Raw genomic sequence first — 12,565 nt, 5'->3', positions numbered from 1 at the left:
TATATTGCAGTCTACAGGGGCAAGTGATAAGATATATACAGTTTGCTGTGTTGCAATTCGTATGGCGACGTAGTTCCCATTTGAAATTATTCTTGAAGAGAACAGACTTGTGTGTTGTGGTCATAGGACACACTGAACATGAGCCACAGGGGTAATGTCCAGTTACAGGTGGCAAATCCCATAGTTGTCTCTGGATTGTTGGCCCCTGTGGACGTGGCCGAGTGTGAATCAGGGTGTCTTTTAAGTTTTTTGTACGTTTGAATGCAAATCTAGGGATCCCGAGTTGCATAGTGCCTGTGTTCAGAATGCTCCAATGTTTTTTGATTGTTTTAGTAATCTGGTTTGACAGTGGAGTAAATGATGTGACACAGGTCAAAGTGTCATTTGGAGTTGTCACTTTGGGTTCTAGAAGGGCTTCACGGTTGTTGTTTCGGGCTCTCTTCCTGGCCAGGGCTATCTGCTTAGTGGGGTAGCTGCGTGCCTGGAGATTCTTAGCCAATTTCTTCGCTTCTACTCTATAGTCTGCCAAGTCACTACAATTTCGTCTAACCCTAAGGAACTGTCCAATGGGTAGATTATCCCTCAGACTACGGGGATGATGACTTGTGTAAAGTAGTAAACTATTGCGATCTGTTGGTTTTTTGTATAGAGAGGTGGATAAGGTGCCCCCATGTAGACTGATATTTAGATCTAGGAAGGGAATGTTATTGTCAGACACTGTCTTTGAAAACTTGAGGTGTGGATCAAGTGTATTGATCCAATCACAAAACTCAGTACAGGTCGACATATCCCCCTTCCACAGGATGAGGATGTCATCAATGAACCTCTTCCAGAGGTATATGTCTGTGCTGAAAGGGTTGGACTCGTGGTGAATGTATCGGGTCTCAAAATCAGACATATATAGGCAAGCCAGACTAGGAGCAACCGTACTCCCCATGCAAGTTCCTTGTACCTGCTTGTAAATCTGGCCTTTGAATTCGAAGAAGTTCTCCGTCAATGTTAGGGTGGCACATTCCATAATGAAACCCGTGGGGGTGTTGTGTTCCCAAACTCCCTGATTCAGGACTTCTTCTATCACACTCAGAGTGGCCCTCTGTGGTATATTTGTGTACAATGCTTGTACATCTAGGGTCACCAATAGTGTGATCTCGTCTGCGGATGGTAATTCATTCAAGAGTCTTAATAGATCTGCGGTGTCCTGTATATAAGAAGCAGTCTTCTTGACTAGAGGTTGTAAAAAGTAGTCACAGAATTGGGACAATGGTTCCAAAACAGAATCTATCCCTGATACGATAGGCCTTCCAGGGACAGGTGAAATACCCTTATGGAGTTTTGGTAGGGTATAAAAGTATGGAGTGCGTGGATTCTTCTTCACCAAAAATGCGGCCTCTTTCTTGCTAATCCAGCCTTCGCTCTCAGCCGAGAAGACTAAGGCTGTGATAGTAGCAAGTAGGTTTTGAGTGGGGTTGGTGGAGACCGGGGTGTAGTAGGTCCTGTCACTCAGTTGTCGTCTACATTCCCGGTCATAATCTGATGTATCCATTATGACCGTGGCTCCTCCTTTATCGGCTTGCTTAATGGTAATTGATATGTCGTTGGATAAGGTCCTAATAGCCTCAGTCTCCATTTTGCACAGATTGTTGTATTTATTGGGTTTGGTTAGATTGGCCAGGTCCTTTAATACCGCTTGTTCAAAAGTCAGTACTTCTGGTGGAATCATTGACATATTGGGAGTGAAGGAAGACTTTAGGTGCAAGCCACTGTCTGTTTGTTCTGTGGTCTCGTTTCCATCAAAAAAGGATCTTAATCTGATTTTACGGAAAAATTGTTAAATCTCGCACTGCTGTTTAAATTCATCAATCTGAGGCGTTGGTACAAAGCCCAAGCCTTTTTGAAGTACTCTGTGTTCAATCTCAGTTAGAGTTCTTTCAGATAGATTGACAACTAAGTCTTCTTCCTGATGTTGGTGTGGCTCCTGGTCTCCATTGTCCTCGGAGTATCTTCCCACTGGACTCTGGTTCCTTGTTGGGTTTGTTGGTTGTTTCCTCTTCTTCGCCCGCGCCCTCTGCCCCAACCTCTGCCTAAAAAAGGCTGGTTGAATACCGGGGGGTAGATCTGTGGCGGGCCCTGTGGTGGCATTGGATATTGAGGTTGGCCATGCAAATTCATAGGATATTGCCAAAAGGTTGGATATTGAAAAGCAGGTGGTTGGAAAGTAGGGTAGGTTTGGCGATTTCCCTTACGTGAATTACCATAGTTAGTTGAGTCAGAGCTCGAGTTGCTGTTGCTCGAGGAGCCTCTTCTAGTGGAGTTAGAATTTGTATCGGATTCTCCAGAATTGTTGGAACTTGGAGGTACAAAATCTTCTTTTAAATAGGGGTACATTTTCTCTTTGTTGAAGTTGTTCACATCTTTTTGTAATTTTTTGATCTTTTGTCGCATCAGGTATTCACGATGTTCTGCGATCTCGTTGTTGATTTCCGACAGCTTAGATTTAAAAAGAGTCGTCGATGTTGCACTTTTCAACGTGCTTTCTGCCAATTGGATCCTTGCCAAGAGAGTATCCGCTAGTCTCTTGGCTGTCTTAATAATCAATATGAGGAGATCTCTGGTGCATTTCCATGACACCTGTGACCAATCGGTCTTGAATGTTCCATCCTCTAGAAAAATACGTGGGAAGATTTTCACTATTAAGCCATTGGGGGCGATGTTTGCCCTCAGGTATTCTGTCATCAGGGCGCCATGGAGTGTGATCTTCACCCAGTCTCTTTTTAGTGAAGATAAGGACTGCCAGTCTTCTGTTTGGCTCCCTGTGGCTGCCCCACCATCAGCTCCCAAAATTGAGGGGGCATTCAGTATCTCGTCAACAAAATCATCCCCAAAACTTAGTCCTTGACCTTCCATGATGATCTAAGTAGTTGTCTCTGGTTATGAGATCCTCTCTTTATAGGATTATCGGATGTAGAAGTCAATTTAAGGGTTCAGGTGAACTGACAAAAAGGGGTTCTTTTTGTACTGAATGAGGAGAAGGAAACCTTAAAAATGGGGGATATACACTGGTTAACCCACCGGAAGATGCCCCACGGATGAAGATCCGTACATAATATATCCACAAAATGAACAGGGGGGGGCGTAAGGGCGTTTTTTTGAAGGAGGTCCAGCTATGTGTGCCCTAAGAAGATACAACAACAAAAACAAGGCTGTTCCTGACAGGAAGATATGAGAAAGGGGAGGGAAAAATGTGTTCACGGACACTTAAAATACTGGATTTTGAGGCCCTCACACAAACTCAGGGCTATCGTAATTTACGTTACCCCCTTGAATGTATTGCATCATCATCGGGCTGCTCCTGCGTCGAGTCGGCTGGTGCAATACCCGACGGGCTCTTGTTTAAGGAGCACTTTTATGGAGATCTTTTAAATCCAATGAAGCCGGTGGATGCGTGCGTGTGTGGGGCTCTAAAGTGATGTAGATGAAAGATGTGTGGGTATTAAAATAGGGGTCGAAGTACTTACTCAACTAATTTATTAGGAAGTCTTCTCCCCTAGTTAAAAGATTCTGAGGTCTAGTGTTATTAACTCGGAGTTATTAACTAAGTTATATACACTGCCTCAGTTAGGTCGACATGTTTCTCGCTCCATTTAGAGAAGTTCTCTGGCGATTCTTCAGGACCAATAAAAAATGTTAGTCTATCTACATCTAAACTAATATTTAAATAAACAGTGTGCAATCTCTGTCACAAAACGGTATTACCTGCAGCTCGGTCTACCTGTGGAGGGATAAAGGCCAAGGAGGTTAAAGAAAGCATTGTATAGTCACTGTTTATGTACATAAGATATCTCGTGAATCACTGAGTGCTACTGTGGTGAAAGTGCACTCTAAACGTGAACAGTGAAAAGAAACTAAGTGAAGACTAAACCCTGTGAAGTGACTTCTATTATACTCGGTGTTGATAAAAATCATAAATGGACTTACCCTAGCAATTCTTAAGGATATTCCACTGCAGTTCCTGGTAGATGAACGCAAGGAGTTCCTCGCGTTCTGTAATCATATATGAACACTGCTAGAGGAACAGGGGTTGTTTTAAAATTGACAAACTCCAGGGTCATGTTGGCCCCTTCTCTTATTATTGTAGATACATCCTAAGTTCTGTAAAGACGCTTGAGACACTCAAATTATCTGAATAAAAACAATCCTGCTTTTGGTAATAGCGGTTCATTGTTTTGTATGGAGTTACATACATAGAGAAGTGACAATGAACCTAATGTATGGTCAAGGTACTCTCCCTAGTCTAATATTTAGAACATGTATCTGCTGAAATGGCTAATCCGACCTTTGTAACTGGGTCGCTGTTTGCTGCGATTAGACTCATAAAACCACCAAGGTTGGAGCACTATCTGAACTATGCAAGGATCTTATTAGAGACTAGCTCTTATAAACAATGTTGGTTATTGTTTGAGTTCACTGATCAATGTCCATTTGAGTGTGGAATCTAAAAGTTACAAAGTGGTGGTGATGGATGTACCACTCGCGTTATCATTAACGCTAATGTTGTTGACTCTATAAGTTCTCTTAGTCAATGTGGTTACCCTGAGATAACTATCAAAAACAATGTGTGGTCAACGTGAGCGATCAGTTAACGTCCTCTTGAATGCTTGTCCCTAATTCTATAGGGTACCCGTTTGGTTGTTTAATAAATCCGTAGTGACGAGTAAAACCTCCACACCCCTGCTTCGCGTTTAAAATGAAAGACAATAACAATCAGCAAGTAAAATGTAAAAAGGCTACTTACTGACACGCCGAGTCCGTGTCTCGTACACACCTACCCCGTTCTACCAGGACTGGGCGGCGGTGTCTGGAATCCCGTTGCTGTATTTAACCCGGCGTTTGACGTTGTCCCGGAAGTAATCGGAACACTAGTGATTGTATAGCTAACTAGCGGCCAGTGGCAAACCCAGTCGCCATCTTGGGTGGGGGACATCAGTCGTGCACTGGCTCTTCCAGTGATGTAGCTATCGGGACCTAGTTAGTTATTCACAAGACACTTTGATTTACAAAGGGGAGGGGGGAGAGGGGGGGAAAGGAGAAGAGAGGGAGACTAATTTCTTATAGCTAACTAGCGGTCGGTGACAGACCCGGTCGCCATCTTAGGTGGGGATCCTGGTATGTTAGTCATTCTGTGACTACTTTTTACAACCTCTAGTCAAGAAGACTGCTTCTTATATACAGGACACCGCAGATCTATTAAGACTCTTGAATGAATTACTATCCGCAGACGAGATCACACTATTGGTGACCCTAGATGTACAAGCATTGTACACAAATATACCACAGAGGGCCACTCTGAGTGTGATAGAAGAAGTCCTGAATCAGGGAGTTTGGGAACACAACACCCCCACGGGTTTCATTATGGAATGTGCCACCCTAACATTGACGGAGAACTTCTTCGAATTCAAAGGCCAGATTTACAAGCAGGTACAAGGAACTTGCATGGGGAGTACGGTTGCTCCTAGTCTGGCTTGCCTATATATGTCTGATTTTGAGACCCGATACATTCACCACGAGTCCAACCCTTTCAGCACAGACATATACCTCTGGAAGAGGTTCATTGATGACATCCTCATCCTGTGGAAGGGGGATATGTCGACCTGTACTGAGTTTTGTGATTGGATCAATACACTTGATCCACACCTCAAGTTTTCAAAGACAGTGTCTGACAATAACATTCCCTTCCTAGATCTAAATATCAGTCTACATGGGGGCACCTTATCCACCTCTCTATACAAAAAACCAACAGATCGCAATAGTTTACTACTTTACACAAGTCATCATCCCCGTAGTCTGAGGGATAATCTACCCATTGGACAGTTCCTTAGGGTTAGACGAAATTGTAGTGACTTGGCAGACTATAGAGTAGAAGCGAAGAAATTGGCTAAGAATCTCCAGGCACGCAGCTACCCCACTAAGCAGATAGCCCTGGCCAGGAAGAGAGCCCGAAACAACAACCGTGAAGCCCTTCTAGAACCCAAAGTGACAACTCCAAATGACACTTTGACCTGTGTCACATCATTTACTCCACTGTCAAACCAGATTACTAAAACAATCAAAAAACATTGGAGCATTCTGAACACAGGCACTATGCAACTCGGGATCCCTAGATTTGCATTCAAACGTACAAAAAACTTAAAAGACACCCTGATTCACACTCGGCCACGTCCACAGGGGCCAACAATCCAGAGACAACTATGGGATTTGCCACCTGTAACTGGACATTACCCCTGTGGCTCATGTTCAGTGTGTCCTATGACCACAACACACAAGTCTGTTCTCTTCAAGAATAATTTCAAATGGGAACTACGTCGCCATACGAATTGCAACACAGCAAACTGTATATATCTTATCACTTGCCCCTGTAGACTGCAATATATTGGCATGACCACCCGCCCCATCAAAATACGCATGACGGAACACCGCAGCAATTTTCGCTGCAAAAAGATCACCACTAGGATGTGCACCCACTTCCTAGAAAAAGGACATCTTCCTGAGTCATTCACCTGGCTCATATTGGAATCATTTCCAAGCATCACAAAGGATGCTCTACTTACAAAAGAACAGAGGTGGGTGTACAGATTGGGCACTCATGTTACAGGATTGAACAACGCGATTCCATGGCCTTCGATCAAACCTCCGTGAATTAAGTACCCAATAACATCATCTCCCTGATACACAGAACTCTCCCATACTGACATAGAGCCGGTGCACGATAAATGACTAACATACCAGGATCCCCACCTAAGATGGCGACCGGGTCTGTCACCGACCGCTAGTTAGCTATAAGAAATTAGTCTCCCTCTCTTCTCCTTTCCCCCCCTCTCCCTCCTCCCCTTTGTAAATCAAAGTGTCTTGTGAATAACTAACTAGGTCCCGATAGCTACATCACTGGAAGAGCCAGTGCACGACTGATGTCCCCCACCCAAGATGGCGACTGGGTTTGCCACTGGCCGCTAGTTAGCTATACAATCACTAGTGTTCCGATTACTTCCGGGACAACGTCAAACGCCGGGTTAAATACAGCAACGGGATTCCAGACACCGCCGCCCAGTCCTGGTAGAACGGGGTAGGTGTGTACGAGACACGGACTCGGCGTGTCAGTAAGTAGCCTTTTTACATTTTACTTGCTGATTGTTATTGTCTTTCATTTTAAACGCGAAGCAGGGGTGTGGAGGTTTTACTCGTCACTACGGATTTATTAAACAACCAAACGGGTACCCTATAGAATTAGGGACAAGCATTCAAGAGGACGTTAACTGATCGCTCACGTTGACCACACATTGTTTTTGATAGTTATCTCAGGGTAACCACATTGACTAAGAGAACTTATAGAGTCAACAACATTAGCGTTAATGATAACGCGAGTGGTACATCCATCACCACCACTTTGTAACTTTTAGATTCCACACTCAAATGGACATTGATCAGTGAACTCAAACAATAACCAACATTGTTTATAAGAGCTAGTCTCTAATAAGATCCTTGCATAGTTCAGATAGTGCTCCAACCTTGGTGGTTTTATGAGTCTAATCGCAGCAAACAGCGACCCAGTTACAAAGGTCGGATTAGCCATTTCAGCAGATACATGTTCTAAATATTAGACTAGGGAGAGTACCTTGACCATACATTAGGTTCATTGTCACTTCTCTATGTATGTAACTCCATACAAAACAATGAACCGCTATTACCAAAAGCAGGATTGTTTTTATTCAGATAATTTGAGTGTCTCAAGCGTCTTTACAGAACTTAGGATGTATCTACAATAATAAGAGAAGGGGCCAACATGACCCTGGAGTTTGTCAATTTTAAAACAACCCCTGTTCCTCTAGCAGTGTTCATATATGATTACAGAACGCGAGGAACTCCTTGCGTTCATCTACCAGGAACTGCAGTGGAATATCCTTAAGAATTGCTAGGGTAAGTCCATTTATGATTTTTATCAACACCGAGTATAATAGAAGTCACTTCACAGGGTTTAGTCTTCACTTAGTTTCTTTTCACTGTTCACGTTTAGAGTGCACTTTCACCACAGTAGCACTCAGTGATTCACGAGATATCTTATGTACATAAACAGTGACTATACAATGCTTTCTTTAACCTCCTTGGCCTTTATCCCTCCACAGGTAGACCGAGCTGCAGGTAATACCGTTTTGTGACAGAGATTGCACACTGTTTATTTAAATATTAGTTTAGATGTAGATAGACTAACATTTTTTATTGGTCCTGAAGAATCGCCAGAGAACTTCTCTAAATGGAGCGAGAAACATGTCGACCTAACTGAGGCAGTGTATATAACTTAGTTAATAACTCCGAGTTAATAACACTAGACCTCAGAATCTTTTAACTAGGGGAGAAGACTTCCTAATAAATTAGTTGAGTAAGTACTTCGACCCCTATTTTAATACCCACACATCTTTCATCTACATCACTTTAGAGCCCCACACACGCACGCATCCACCGGCTTCATTGGATTTAAAAGATCTCCATAAAAGTGCTCCTTAAACAAGAGCCCGTCGGGTATTGCACCAGCCGACTCGACGCAGGAGCAGCCCGATGATGATGCAATACATTCAAGGGGGTAACGTAAATTACGATAGCCCTGAGTTTGTGTGAGGGCCTCAAAATCCAGTATTTTAAGTGTCCGTGAACACATTTTTCCCTCCCCTTTCTCATATCTTCCTGTCAGGAACAGCCTTGTTTTTGTTGTTGTATCTTCTTAGGGCACACATAGCTGGACCTCCTTCAAAAAAACGCCCTTACGCCCCCCCCTGTTCATTTTGTGGATATATTATGTACGGATCTTCATCCGTGGGGCATCTTCCGGTGGGTTAACCAGTGTATATCCCCCATTTTTAAGGTTTCCTTCTCCTCATTCAGTACAAAAAGAACCCCTTTTTGTCAGTTCACCTGAACCCTTAAATTGACTTCTACATCCGATAATCCTATAAAGAGAGGATCTCATAACCAGAGACAACTACTTAGATCATCATGGAAGGTCAAGGACTAAGTTTTGGGGATGATTTTGTTGACGAGATACTGAATGCCCCCTCAATTTTGGGAGCTGATGGTGGGGCAGCCACAGGGAGCCAAACAGAAGACTGGCAGTCCTTATCTTCACTAAAAAGAGACTGGGTGAAGATCACACTCCATGGCGCCCTGATGACAGAATACCTGAGGGCAAACATCGCCCCCAATGGCTTAATAGTGAAAATCTTCCCACGTATTTTTCTAGAGGATGGAACATTCAAGACCGATTGGTCACAGGTGTCATGGAAATGCACCAGAGATCTCCTCATATTGATTATTAAGACAGCCAAGAGACTAGCGGATACTCTCTTGGCAAGGATCCAATTGGCAGAAAGCACGTTGAAAAGTGCAACATCGACGACTCTTTTTAAATCTAAGCTGTCGGAAATCAACAACGAGATCGCAGAACATCGTGAATACCTGATGCGACAAAAGATCAAAAAATTACAAAAAGATGTGAACAACTTCAACAAAGAGAAAATGTACCCCTATTTAAAAGAAGATTTTGTACCTCCAAGTTCCAACAATTCTGGAGAATCCGATACAAATTCTAACTCCACTAGAAGAGGCTCCTCGAGCAACAGCAACTCGAGCTCTGACTCAACTAACTATGGTAATTCACGTAAGGGAAATCGCCAAACCTACCCTACTTTCCAACCACCTGCTTTTCAATATCCAACCTTTTGGCAATATCCTATGAATTTGCATGGCCAACCTCAATATCCAATGCCACCACAGGGCCCGCCACAGATCTACCCCCCGGTATTCAACCAGCCTTTTTTAGGCAGAGGTTGGGGCAGAGGGCGCGGGCGAAGAAGAGGAAACAACCAACAAACCCAACAAGGAACCAGAGTCCAGTGGGAAGATACTCCGAGGACAATGGAGACCAGGAGCCACACCAACATCAGGAAGAAGACTTAGTTGTCAATCTATCTGAAAGAACTCTAACTGAGATTGAACACAGAGTACTTCAAAAAGGCTTGGGCTTTGTACCAACGCCTCAGATTGATGAATTTAAACAGCAGTGCGAGATTCAACAATTTTTCCGTAAAATCAGATTAAGATCCTTTTTTGATGGAAACGAGACCACAGAACAAACAGACAGTGGCTTGCACCTAAAGTCTTCCTTCACTCCCAATATGTCAATGATTCCACCAGAAGTACTGACTTTTGAACAAGCGGTATTAAAGGACCTGGCCAATCTAACCAAACCCAATAAATACAACAATCTGTGCAAAATGGAGACTGAGGCTATTAGGACCTTATCCAACGACATATCAATTACCATTAAGCAAGCCGATAAAGGAGGAGCCACGGTCATAATGGATACATCAGATTATGACCGGGAATGTAGACGACAACTGAGTGACAGGACCTACTACACCCCGGTCTCCACCAACCCCACTCAAAACCTACTTGCTACTATCACAGCCTTAGTCTTCTCGGCTGAGAGCGAAGGCTGGATTAGCAAGAAAGAGGCCGCATTTTTGGTGAAGAAGAATCCACGCACTCCATACTTTTATACCCTACCAAAAATCCATAAGGGTATTTCACCTGTCCCTGGAAGGCCTATCGTATCAGGGATAGATTCTGTTTTGGAACCATTGTCCCAATTCTGTGACTACTTTTTACAACCTCTAGTCAAGAAGACTGCTTCTTATATACAGGACACCGCAGATCTATTAAGACTCTTGAATGAATTACCATCCGCAGACGAGATCACACTATTGGTGACCCTAGATGTACAAGCATTGTACACAAATATACCACAGAGGGCCACTCTGAGTGTGATAGAAGAAGTCCTGAATCAGGGAGTTTGGGAACACAACACCCCCACGGGTTTCATTATGGAATGTGCCACCCTAACATTGACGGAGAACTTCTTCGAATTCAAAGGCCAGATTTACAAGCAGGTACAAGGAACTTGCATGGGGAGTACGGTTGCTCCTAGTCTGGCTTGCCTATATATGTCTGATTTTGAGACCCGATACATTCACCACGAGTCCAACCCTTTCAGCACAGACATATACCTCTGGAAGAGGTTCATTGATGACATCCTCATCCTGTGGAAGGGGGATATGTCGACCTGTACTGAGTTTTGTGATTGGATCAATACACTTGATCCACACCTCAAGTTTTCAAAGACAGTGTCTGACAATAACATTCCCTTCCTAGATCTAAATATCAGTCTACATGGGGGCACCTTATCCACCTCTCTATACAAAAAACCAACAGATCGCAATAGTTTACTACTTTACACAAGTCATCATCCCCGTAGTCTGAGGGATAATCTACCCATTGGACAGTTCCTTAGGGTTAGACGAAATTGTAGTGACTTGGCAGACTATAGAGTAGAAGCGAAGAAATTGGCTAAGAATCTCCAGGCACGCAGCTACCCCACTAAGCAGATAGCCCTGGCCAGGAAGAGAGCCCGAAGAAACAACAACCGTGAAGCCCTTCTAGAACCCAAAGTGACAACTCCAAATGACACTTTGACCTGTGTCACATCATTTACTCCACTGTCAAACCAGATTACTAAAACAATCAAAAAACATTGGAGCATTCTGAACACAGGCACTATGCAACTCGGGATCCCTAGATTTGCATTCAAACGTACAAAAAACTTAAAAGACACCCTGATTCACACTCGGCCACGTCCACAGGGGCCAACAATCCAGAGACAACTATGGGATTTGCCACCTGTAACTGGACATTACCCCTGTGGCTCATGTTCAGTGTGTCCTATGACCACAACACACAAGTCTGTTCTCTTCAAGAATAATTTCAAATGGGAACTACGTCGCCATACGAATTGCAACACAGCAAACTGTATATATCTTATCACTTGCCCCTGTAGACTGCAATATATTGGCATGACCACCCGCCCCATCAAAATACGCATGACGGAACACCGCAGCAATTTTCGCTGCAAAAAGATCACCACTAGGATGTGCACCCACTTCCTAGAAAAAGGACATCTTCCTGAGTCATTCACCTGGCTCATATTGGAATCATTTCCAAGCATCACAAAGGATGCTCTACTTACAAAAGAACAGAGGTGGGTGTACAGATTGGGCACTCATGTTACAGGATTGAACGACGCGATTCCATGGCCTTCGATCAAACCTCCGTGAATTAAGTACCCAATAACATCATCTCCCTGATACACAGAACTCTCCCATACTGACATAGAGCCGGTGCACGATAAATGACTAACATACCAGGATCCCCACCTAAGATGGCGACCGGGTCTGTCACCGACCGCTAGTTAGCTATAAGAAATTAGTCTCCCTCTCTTCTCCTTTCCCCCCCTCTCCCCCCTCCCCTTTGTAAATCAAAGTGTCTTGTGAATAACTAACTAGGTCCCGATAGCTACATCACTGGAAGAGCCAGTGCACGACTGATGTCCCCCACCCAAGATGGCGACTGGGTTTGCCACTGGCCGCTAGTTAGCTATACAATCACTAGTGTTCCGATTACTTCCGGG

At 43.8% G+C, this 12,565-nt stretch overlaps 1 protein-coding gene across 13 annotated transcripts in view; it reads right to left on the bottom strand.

Moving 5' to 3' along the window:
* Window positions 1-12,565, bottom strand: part of DOCK7 (dedicator of cytokinesis 7) — an 888,535-nt gene that overhangs the window by 16,792 nt on the left and 859,178 nt on the right. The window lies entirely within an intron of this gene.

Source organism: Triturus cristatus, chromosome 4_2, assembly GCF_964204655.1.
Source record: "Triturus cristatus chromosome 4_2, aTriCri1.1, whole genome shotgun sequence".
NCBI lineage: Eukaryota > Metazoa > Chordata > Amphibia > Caudata > Salamandridae > Triturus > Triturus cristatus.
The sequence above is the reverse complement of the archived record's forward strand: the minus strand, read 5'-3'. Positions and strand labels throughout refer to the sequence as shown.